The sequence below is a fragment of the Rattus norvegicus genome, chromosome 13, assembly GCF_021556685.1.
Source record: "Rattus norvegicus strain SHRSP/BbbUtx chromosome 13, alternate assembly SHRSP_T2T, whole genome shotgun sequence".
Classification (NCBI taxonomy): domain Eukaryota; kingdom Metazoa; phylum Chordata; class Mammalia; order Rodentia; family Muridae; genus Rattus; species Rattus norvegicus.
In genome coordinates, this window is record NC_141546.1 from 62,310,990 (window position 1) to 62,323,145 (window position 12,156).

A 12,156-nucleotide genomic window follows, 5' to 3' on the forward strand; every position below is an offset into this window, starting at 1 on the left:
CCTAAACATAGTAAAAGCCATATACAGCAAACCAGTTGCTAATATTAAACTAAATGGAGAGAAACTTGAAGCAATCCCACTAAAATCAGGGACTAGACAAGGCTGCCCACTCTTTCCCTACTTATTCAATATAGTTCTTGAAGTTCTAGCCAGAGCAATCAGACAACAAAAGGAGGTTAAGGGGATACAGATCGGAAAAGAAGAAGTCAAAATATCACTATTTGCAGATGATATGATAGTATATTTAAGTGATCCCAGAAGTTCCACCAGAGAACTACTGAAGCTGATAAAAAACTTCAGCAAAGTGACTGGGTATAAATTAACTCAAATAAATCAGTAGCCTTCATCTACACAAAAGAGAAACAAGCTGAGAAAGAAATTAGGGAAACGACACCCTTCATAATAGAACCAAATAATATAAAGTACCTCGGTGTGAATTTAACCAAGCAAATAAAAGATTTGTACAATAAGAACTTCAAGACACTGAAGAAAGAAATTGAAGAAGACCTCAGAAGATGGAAAGATCTCCCATGCTCATGGATTGGCAGGATTAATATAGTAAAAATAGCCATTTTACCAAAAGCGATCTACAGATTCAATGCAATCCCCATCAAAATACCAATCCAGTTCTTCAAAGAGTTAGACAGAACAATTTGCAAATTCATCTGGAATAACAAAAAACCCAGGATAGCTAAAACTATCCTCAACAATAAAAGGACTTCAGGGGGAATCACTATCCCTGAACTCAAGCAGTATTACAGAGCAATAGTGATAAAAACTGCATGGTATTGGTACAGAGACAGACAGATGGACCAATGGAATAGAATTGAAGACCCAGAAATGAACCCACACACCTATGGTCACTTGATTTTTGACAAAGGAGCCAAAACCATCCAATGGAAAAAAGATAGCATTTTCAGCAAATGGTGCTGGTTCAACTGGAGGTCAGCATGTAGAAGAATGCAGATCGATCCATGATTATCACCCTGTACAAAGCTTAAGTCCAAGTGGATCAAGGACCTCTACATCAAACCAGACACACTCAAACTAATAGAAGAAAAACTAGGGAAGCATCTGGAACACATGGGCACTGGAAAAAATTTCCTGAACAAAACACCAATGGCTTATGCTCTAAGATCAAGAATCAACAAATGGGATCTCATAAAACCGCAAAGCTTCTGTAAGGCAAAGGACACTGTGGTTAGGACAAAACGGCACCCAACAGATTGGGAAAAGATCTTCACCAATCCTACAACAGATAGAGGCCTTATATCCAAAATATACAAAGAACTCAAGAAGTTAGACCACATGGAGACAAATAACCCTATTAAAAAATGGGGTTCAGAGCTAAACAAAGAATTCACAGCTGAGGAATGCCGAATGGCTGAGAAACACCTAAAGAAATGTTCAACATCTTTAGTCATAAGGGAAATGCAAATCAAAACAACCCTGAGATTTCACCTCACACCAGTGAGAATGGCTAAGATCAAAAACTCATGTGACAGTAGATGCTGCCGAGGATGCCCAGAAAGAGGAACACTCCTCCATTTTTGGTGGGATTGCAGACTGGTACAACCATTCTGGAAATCAGTCTTTAAGTTCCTCAGAAAATTGGACATTGAACTGCCTGATGATCCAGCTATACCTATCTTGGGCATATACCCAAAAGATGCCGCAACATATAAAAAAGACACGTGCTCCACTATGTTCATTGCAGCCTTATTTATAATAGCCAGAAGCTTGAAAGAACCCAGATGCCCTTCAACAGAGGAATGGATACAGAAAACGTGGTACATCTACACAATGGAATATTACTCAGCTATCAAAAACAACGACTTTATGAAATTCGTAGGCAAATGTTTGGAACTGGAAAATATCATCCTGAGTGAGCTAACCCACTCACAGAAAGACATACATGGTATGCATTCATTGATAAGTGGCTATTAGCCCAAATGCTTGGATTACCCTAGATGCCTAGAACAAATGTAACTCAAGACGGATGATCAAAATGTGAATGTTTCACTCCTTCTTTAAAAGGGGAACAAGAATACCCTTGGCAGTGAAGAGAGAGGCAAAGATTAAAACAGAGACTGAAGGAACACCCATTCAGAGACTGCCCCACATGTGGCCCATACATATATAGCCACACAATTAGACAAGATGGATGAAGCAAAGAAGTGCAGACCGACAGGAGCCGGATGTAGATCGCTCCTGAGAGACACAGCCAGAATACAGCAAATACAGAGGCGAATGCCAGCAGCAAACCACTGAACTGAGAACAGGACCCCCGTTGAAGGAATCAGAGAAAGAACTGGAAGAGCTTGAAGGGGCTCGAGACCCCATATGTACAACAATGCCAAGCAACCAGAGCTTCCAGGGACTAAGCCACTACCCAAAGACTATACATGGACTGACCCTGGACTCTGACCTCATAGGTAGCAATGAATATCCTAGTAAGAGCACCAGTGGAAGGGGAAGCCCTGGGTCCTGCTAAGACTGAACCCCCAGTGAACTAGACTGTTCGGGGGAGGGCGGCAATGGGGGGAGGGTGAAGAGGGGAACACCCATAAGGAAGTGGAGGGAAGATGGGGATTTTTGCCCAGAAACCGGGAAAGGTAATAACACTCGAAATGTATATAAGAAATACTCAAGTTAATAAAAATAAATAAATAAATAAATAAATAAATAAATAAATAAGTTAATAAATGAATAAAAGACTGTCTCTTTACCCCAGTGAGTCCAGCACTGTGGTGCCCTAAGATACCTGCTGGATATCTTAATTCTCAGTCAGCAAAGAATCTCACCTGCTCTGCTCCATCCCATATCACACTGCCAAAGGCCTCTCTCTGAGTCTGGCAGCAATCTCTCTACCTATCTAGTTCTACGGCAAGTTTCCATGCCAGAAACACACATCCGAAATTGTTGGTGGCCCAGCCCAGCCACCTCACACTTTCTTACACTTAAATTTCTACATGAAAGAACACAATAACCATTTGTCCAATTGATAAGATATAATTGCCCTCCTAAACATACAAAGCCCAATACATCTCCATCTCTTAAAAACATTTGTAACAACCTATAAAGGTAGAGCGTGGAATCTTAACATCACCTGCCATATTGTCCTGCCACGGCTTCTCTCCCTCTGTCTCCTGTCTCTTCCTCCTTTCCATTTCAGACTCATCCTCTTCCTTCAACCTTTTCTCCCACCCATCCTTTCTTCTTGTCCAATGACAGGCCTCCTTCTATCTTGTACCTGTCTCACCTGTGACATCATCCCATATCAGGGTGTAATTTAGGGGATAGTAATTTATTTTCCAAAACAACATCATAAATTTTTTAGGATATTTATCGGTTATTTTATTTGCATTTCAAATGTTATCCCCTTTCCCGGTCTCTCCTCCAAAAGCCCCCAACTCCATTCCCTTCCATTCGCCTCTGAGAGGGTATGCCCCAACCTACACAACCACTTCTCCCTCAGCCCTCTAGCATCCCCCTTCTGTGGGGCATCCAGCCTTCACATGACCAAGCAGGTCAACTTCCCACTGAGGAAGGAAAAGGCATTTCTCTGTTACATATGGAGTGAGGGCCATGAACTGGTCATGTCTACTATTTGGTTGATGGGCTAGTCCCTGAGAGTTCTGAGGGGTCTGGTCAGTTGAAACTGTTGTGCTTCCTATTTGGCTGTAATCCCCACCCAGCTCCTTCAATCCTTGCCCTCCCTTTTCCATTGGGGTCCCCAGGCTCAGTCAGACAGTTGGGTGTAATTATCTGCGTCTGTCTCAGTCAAGTGATGGTTGAGCCTCTCAAAGGACACCCATGCCAGGCTCCTGTACAACATGGCCTGAGCAATAGTGTCAGAGTTTGGTGACTGCACAGAAAATAAATTCCAAGTTGGGACAGTGTCTGGATGACCTTTCCTTCATTCTTTGCTCCATTTGTGTCCCTGCATTTCCTATGGATATGAACAATTCTGGGCTAAAAATTTTAATATGGTTGGGTGGCCTCATCCTTCACCTGGGGGCAATGTCTATCTACTGGAAGTTGTCTCTTCATGTTCCTGCTTCCCAGTGTTGGGCATTTGGGATAAGGTCATTCATGTTGGATACTGGGAGCCTTGCACATTCCTGGTGTCTGGGACTCTCTAGAGTTTCCTTTCCCTGTCTTCCATCCCACCGTACTGCATATTTCTATTCATTCCCCTGGCTTTCTGGACATCTCTCCTGTTCATATTCCTGATCCTGTCCACCATCTTTTCCTCTCCCTCTCCCACCTAGGTCTGTTCTGCCTTCTACCTGCCATGATTATTTTGTTCTCCTTCCTAAGTGAGAATAAAGCATCCACACTTGGCCTTTCCTTCTTGTTAAGTTACATGGCATCTGTGAGTTATATCATGCATGTTCTGAGCTTTTTGTCCATTTTTCTGTGAGTACACACGATGTATGTGATTTTGGGTTTGGTTTATCTCACTCAGGATGATATTTTCTACTTTCATTCATTTGTCTGCAAAATTCATGGTGTTCTCAGTTTTTTCACTATTCTGTAATAATTTATTGAGATGCAGTATGAATATTAACCGTAATATGGACAAGTAGGACAAAATGAATATCATTTACATCACTCTTCAGACACCATCCAGGTGAAAATTGGACACACAATAACCTATCTAACATTTTTTAGATCCAAGTATAATTAAATTCCAAATTATCATATTTTATAAAACCGGAGCTAAGCCTGTGCCTATGTAAGGACATATAATAAATATCAGAGTCACACCAGGGGTAACACAAATCTTTGTTATTTTCAGATTATTTACCTATCTGAAAAATGCATTTCTATGCACATCTGTAGTTATAGTGCTTTCAAAATTCTTTTGCGGATTTGTACAGAGCTGTAAGGAAAAAATACATAAAATGAAACAAAGTGATCCTATGATTTTTTTCCCTTGTGAGCAGGGTTTTGCTTGCTTGTTTGTTTGTTTGTTTTATTGCTGAATTTATTTTTTTACATATAAAATGTTATTCCCCTCCCCAGATTTCTCTCCTCAAGCCCCCTATCACATCCCCCCTCCTTCCTGAATCTATGAGTCTGCTTTGCCACCCTCCCACCCACTCCAAATTAACCACCCAAACATTCCCCTGCATGGGGGCATAGAATCTCCACAGGATCTAGTGCCTCCCCTCCCATTGATGCCAGATAATGCAATCCTCTGCTTCATAAGCAGTTGGAGCCATGGTTTCCTCCACGTGTACACTTTGGTTGGTGGTTTAGTTTCTGGGAGCTTAGAATAGGGGTCTGGTTGGTTGATGTTTTTCCTATGGGGTTGCAAACTCCTTTGGCTTCTTCAGTCCTTTTCTAACTCCTCCATAGGAATTCCTGTGTTCAGTCCGATGGTTAACTTCTAGCATCCATATCTGTATTGATTGGGCTCTGGAAGAACCACTCAAGGAACAACCATACCAAGCTCCTGTCAGCATGTATTTCTTGGCATCAGCAATAGTGTCTGGAGATGGGATAGATCAATAAGTGGGGCAGTCTCTGGATGTCCTTTCCTTCTCTCTCTGCTTCACTCTTATACCCCAAATTTTCGTTAGACAGGAACAATTCTGTGTTAATATTTTGAGATGGATGTGTGGCCAAATCCCTCAAATGGGTGCCATACCTAACCTCTAGATATGTTCTCTACATATTCTCTCTACCTCTGTTGGGTATTTCAGCTAATTCCATCTACTTTGTTGCATCCTGGGAGTCTTTTGCTTTCCTGGCATCTGGAACTTTCTAGTGACTAACCCCAGTTCCCCACTCCCCATTGCTATACACCTCCATTCAATTTCCTAAAACTCCATACTTCTCCCCAGTCTCCTACCATACCTGATCCTTCCCGCATTTTGCTCTCCCCCTCCCTCTTTCTCCAAGGTCCTTCACTCCCTCTCCCTCATGATTATTTTGTTCTCCCTTCTAAGTAGGACTGTAGCATCCACACGTTGGTTTTCCTTCCTCTTGAGCTTCATATGGTCTGTGAGTTTTATCGTGGGTATTCCAAGCTTTTTACCCAATATCCACTTAGTAGAGGGTACATCTCTTGAGTTGTTTTTGTGGCTGGGCCACCTCACTCAGGATGATATTTTGTAGTTCCATCCATTTGCCTGTTAATTTTATGAAGTCATTTTCCATATCCATTCTTCTGTTAAGGGACATCTGGGTGGTTTCCAGCTTCTGGATATTGTAAATAAGGCTGGTATGAACATAGTGAGGAACATGTACTTCTAGTGTTATGGTGAGGCACCTTTTGGGTATATGCTCCAGAATGGTATAGCTGGATCATCAGGTAGACATATTTTTAATTTTTTGAGGAGCTGCCGTATTGATTTCCAGAGTGATGATTGTACCAGTTTGCAACCCCATCAGCAATGAAGGGCTGTTCATCTTTCTCCACATCCTTGATAACATTTACTTTCCCTGAATTTTTGATAAAACCCATTCTAATATTAAAATTTTTAAATGGCAAAAGCAACAAAAGTCTCTTTTCTACTTTTGTTCCCTTTTATTTTTAACATTTAGAGATATTTATTTACATTTCAAATGTTATCCCCTTTCCTGGTTTCCTCTCCATAAGTCTTCTATCCCCTCCCCCTCCCCCTTCTTCTATGAGGGTGTTCACACACCCATCTACCTACAGCTTCCCACCTCCCCACTCTGACATTTGCCTATGCTAGGGAGTTCAGCTTTGGCAGGACCAAGGGCTTCTCCTCCAACTGGTTCTCAACAAGGCCATCCTCTGTTACATATGCAGCTGGAACCATGGGTCTGCCCATGTGTATTCTTTGGATGATAGTTTAGTCCCAGGGAGCTCTGGTTGGTTGGTTTTGATGTTCTTATGGGGTGGCAAACCCCTTCAACTCCTTCCATCCTTTCTCTAACTCCTCCAATGGTGACCCTGTTCTCAGTTCAATGGTTGGTTGCCAGCATCTGCCTCTGTATTTGTCACACTGGCATAGCCTCTCAGGAGACAGCTATATCAGGCTCCTGTCAGCATGCACTTCTTGGCATCAGCAATATTGTCTGGGTTTGGTGGCTACGTATGGGATGGATCACCAGGTAAGGCAGTTTCAGGATGGGCTTTCCTTCAGTCTCGGTTCCAAACATTATCTTCGTATTTCCTCATATAAATATTTTTCTTCCCCCATATTTTTTGTTTTGGTTTGTTTATTGGATATTTTTATTTACATTTCAAATGTCATTCCCTTTCCATGTTTCCCGTCCATAAGCCCCCTATATCATCCCCCCATTCTCCTTCTTCTACGAGGGTGTTCCCGCTCCCTGAACAACCTCCTTCCTGCCTCCCCACTATGACATTCCCCTACACTGGTGGTCCAGCCTTGGCAAGACCAAGGGCTTCTCTCATTTGTGCCCAAGAAACCCATCCTCTGCTGGATATGCTGCTGGAGCCATGGGTGTGTCCATGTGTACTCTTTGGGCAGTAGTTTAAGTCCCTGGGAGCTCTGGTTGGTTGGTATTGTTCTTCTTATGGGGTTGAAAGCCCATTCAGCTCCTTCAGTCCTTTCTTTAACTCTTCCAGTGGGGACCCTGTTCTCAGTTCACTGATTTGCTGCTAACATTCGCAACTGTATTTGTCACTTTCTGGCTGAGCCTTTCAGGTGATTACTTTATCAGGATCCTGTCACCATGTCCTCCCTGGCTTCATCAATATTGTCTGGCTTTGGTGGATGTGTGTGTGTGTGTGTGTGTGTGTGTGTGTGTGTGTGTGTGTGTGTAGGCAGGATCTATAGGTGGGGCAGACTCTGAATAGTCATTCCTTAAGTCTCTGCTCCAAACTTTGTCTCCATATCTCCTCCTACGAATATTTTTATTCCTTCTTTTAAGAAGGACTGGAGCATCCCCACTTTGGTCGTCCTCATTCTTGAGTTTCATGTGTTCTCCTCATTTCTCATCCTTTGTCTCTTCAATGACAGTTCCAATACTATCAAAAATAAGTCACATAGTTTCCTACTTTAAGACAAACACTGTCATAATCAACCCAAAGTGAAACCAAAGTCAACCTACATGATTCCCTGGGCTCCAAATGGTCTTGGAGGTCGTATTTCTCAGGATTTATATTCCACTCTGTGCACAACATGCCTGTTAGTCTTAGGGGAACTCCACTGTAGAGATAACCCTGTCCCTGATTCTCTCCCATGGTAGTGGCATCTTCACAATACTGAGATCGTCAGTGCCACTGGGCTAAAGGACACACATACAGAAACACACAGACACACAGACACACACAGAAACACACAGAGGCACAAACACACACACACACACACACACACACACACACACACACGAATCTTAACATCTCTCTATTTGGTGGATTTGCCACTCCTACTAAGGATATACCTTAATAAATAGCCTATCTTAGCTTTTCACAATGCCAAGCCTCAGCTGCATTATGGCTACTTCATGCTTTAACAAGTACTGTCTGGGAAAGCTTTATACCATAATAAGTACAGTTGCTTAACAAGGTATATACTTGCAGTCCTCTGGACCCTTCTTTTTGTGTGCTTGCTGACTCTGATAAAATATTTCCCAGATGATTTACCATCAGTAATACTTGCCTCTTTGTAATAACATATGATTCTTCAGCCACAGGTGAGACTAGTATCAACTGTCTAAAAGAAAAGCGAAGGTTTTACTTTACTCACTCAATTTGAAATAGCCCATGAAAGGCACACAGAGTCTTTAAGGGAGTCTCAAACTTCTCTCAGAAATATCACAAGCCATGCCTCCTCTACATGAACTTCTCTCCAAACTCTTGTATTCCAGTCTCCCATAGAACATACTACTGAGCTATCAACACTCAGTATAAAATCCCACCGACAGTTCCATTCAGACTTCAGATGTCTCCAGAATCTTTCCCAAGATGCCTGCTGATGTCTGTCAAAGCAATATTCCAAAACTTGTCAACAATTTGTCTAGGTTAGAAACATAAGTAAACTGTTACTGTGATAAAACATCAGGACCAAAAGAACCTTGTAAACGGTTCATTTCACCTCTTTTTAAAAATTTGTATCTTTAATTCATTTTTAAGGTCCAATCATTATCCACCTCCCAGTCCATTCTCTAACAGTTCCTTATCCAATTCCTCCCCTCCCATCTCCAAGAGTATATGCTCTCCCCTCCCATGTTGCTAGGCCTCTCTACTACCTGGGATCTCAAGTATTTCCATGTTTAGGACCATGTTCTCTAACTGAGTCAAGACCAGGTAGTCCTCAGCTGTATATGTGTCATGGGCCTCAGACCAGCTAGTGTATGCTCCCTTATTGGTGGCACAATGTCTGAGAGAGTCACAGGTCCAGGTTTTCTGAGACCGCTGGTCTTATTATGGGGTCACCGTACTTCTCAACCTCTACCCTTTCCCTAATTCAACCACAGAGGTCCCTGACTTCATTGCATTGGCTTTCCAGTTTCATGAGGTCCCATTTATCAATTCTTGATCTTACAACCTGAGCCATTGGAGTTCTCTTTAGGAAATTTCCCCTGTTGCCAATAAGTTCAAACCTCTTTCCCAACTTTCTCTTCTATTACATTCATTGTATCTGGTTTTATGTGAAGGTCCTTGATCCCTTGGACTTGAACTTTAAGCAAGGTGACAAATATGGATCTATTTTCAATCTCCTACCTACATACATACAGACAGTTAGACCTGCAACATTTATTGAAGATGTCTTTCCTTTTTTTTCCACTGCATATTTTTGTCTTCTTTGTCAAAGACCAAATGTCCATAAGTGTATGACTTTATTTCTGGGTCTTCAATTCTATTCCATTGATCAACCTGTCTTTGTACCAATTCCATGCAGTTTTTATCACTATTGCTCTTAGATCAGAGATGATGATTCTCCCAAATTGTTTTGCTATCCTGAGTATTTTGTTTCTCCTTTCCTTCTTCCTGGTATTAGTGGGTTCACTCCAAGTTTCTCTTTATTTAATTTGATATTGGCTGTTGGCTTGCTATATATTGCTTTTATTATGTTTAGATATGGGCCTTGAGTTACTGATCTCTCCAATACGTTTAACATAAAGGGTGTTGTATTAAGTCAACTGCTTTTTCATCATCTAATAAGATGATCATGTGATTTTTTTCTTTGCGATGTTTTATATAATAGATTATGTTAATGGATTTGAGGAGGGCCAGCTTTTAAAGGCTAGGCTTACCACCTAAAATATATGGATTCCTTTAATCTTATACTTCTATATCTCAATCAGAGAATTCAGGGCAGGAACTCAAGTAACTTGGAAAACCTGGAGGAAGAGATTGAGGAAGATGTAATGGAGTAATGCTTGCTCCCTATGCTTTGTTAAGATTGCTTTCTTATACAATCAGGACCTGACATAGTACTCCCCACAGTAATCTGAACCCTCTCACCTAAAATATCAATCCAATAAATGCAACATTGATTTGACCCAAGGCCTGTTTGGTGGAGGCATTTTTTTTTCAATTGAGGTTCCCTTTTCCTAAATAACCCTACTTTTTGTCAAGTTGACATAAAATTTGACAAAACAATGAAGAAAGCACAGAGGAACAGCTTGGATCAGTCAGGTCTGTGGTGGTCAGTTCTGCACATCTCTTGTTTATATACCAGCAGACAAAAATTAAGGAGCCAGGCCAGGACCAGGGATCAGTGTAACAAATAAGACTTCTGAAAGTGAGCTACTAAAGCCTGTTAGGGCCCATGTCTCAAAGTTTCGAAGACTTCCCAAAAAGAACACCACAATTATGGGATTAGTGTTCAAACACACTAGCATGTAGAGAATATTTTAATTAAAAACAAAACAATTTCAGAAAATGCATGTATGTACAAATAAGTTGGAATTAAAATTTCTGAGCAAAGATCATCTTTGTACTTATTTTTTACTAAACTACCATTAATATTAATAGCTTGAATAAAGAACAAACTACGATACTCAAATAAAATAAATGATAAAAGAATAAAATGACTGCATTAATGTTTAAAAAATTGTAGGTTAAATGATGAATCACTCACACTCCTCCATTGTTGGTGGGATTGCAGACTGGTACAACCATTCTGGAAATCAGTCTGGAGGTTCCTCAGAAAATTGGACATTGAACTGCCTGAGGATCCAGCTATACCTCTCTTGGGCATATACCCAAAAGATGCCTCAACATATAAAAGAGACACGTGCTCCACTATGTTCATCGCAGCCTTATTTATAATAGCCAGAAGCTGGAAAGAACCCAGATGCCCTTCAACAGAGGAATGGATACAGAAAATGTGGTACATCTACACAATGGAATATTACTCAGCTATCAAAAACAACGGCTTTATGAAATTCGTAGGCAAATGGTTGGAACTGGAAAATATCATTCTGAGTGAGCTAACCCAATCACAGAAAGACATACATGGTATGCATTCATTGATAAGTGGCTATTAGCCCAAATGCTTGAATTACCCTAGATGCCTAGAACAAATGAAACTCAAGACGGATGATCAAAATGTGAATGTTTCACGCCTTCTTTAAAAGGGGAACAAGAATACCCTTGGCAGTGAAGAGAGAGGCAAAGATTAAAACAGAGACTGAAGTAACACCCATTCAGAGCCTGCCCCACATGTGGCCCATACATATATAGCCACACAATTAGACAAGATGGATGAAGCAAAGAAGTGCAGACCGACAGGAGCCGGATGTAGATCGCTCCTGAGAGACACAGCCAGAATACAGCAAATACAGAGGCGAATGCCAGCAGCAAACCACTGAACTGAGAATAGAACCCCCGTTGAAGGAATCAGAGAAAGAACTGGAAGAGCTTGAAGGGGCTCGAGACCCCATATGTACAACAATGCCAAGTAACCAGAGCTTCCAGGGACTAAGCCACTACCTAAAGACTATACATGGACTGACCCTGGACTCTGACCTCATAGGTAGCAATGAACATCTTAGTAAGAGCACCAGTGGAAGGGGAAGGCCTGGGTCCTGCTAAGACTGAACCCCCAGTGAACTAGACTGTTGGGGGGAGGGCGGCAATGGGGGGAGGGTTGGGAGGGGAATACCCCTAAGGAAGGGGAGGGGGGAGGGGGATTTTTGCCCAGAAACCGGGAAAGGGAATAACACTCGAAATGTATATAAGAAATACTCAAGTTA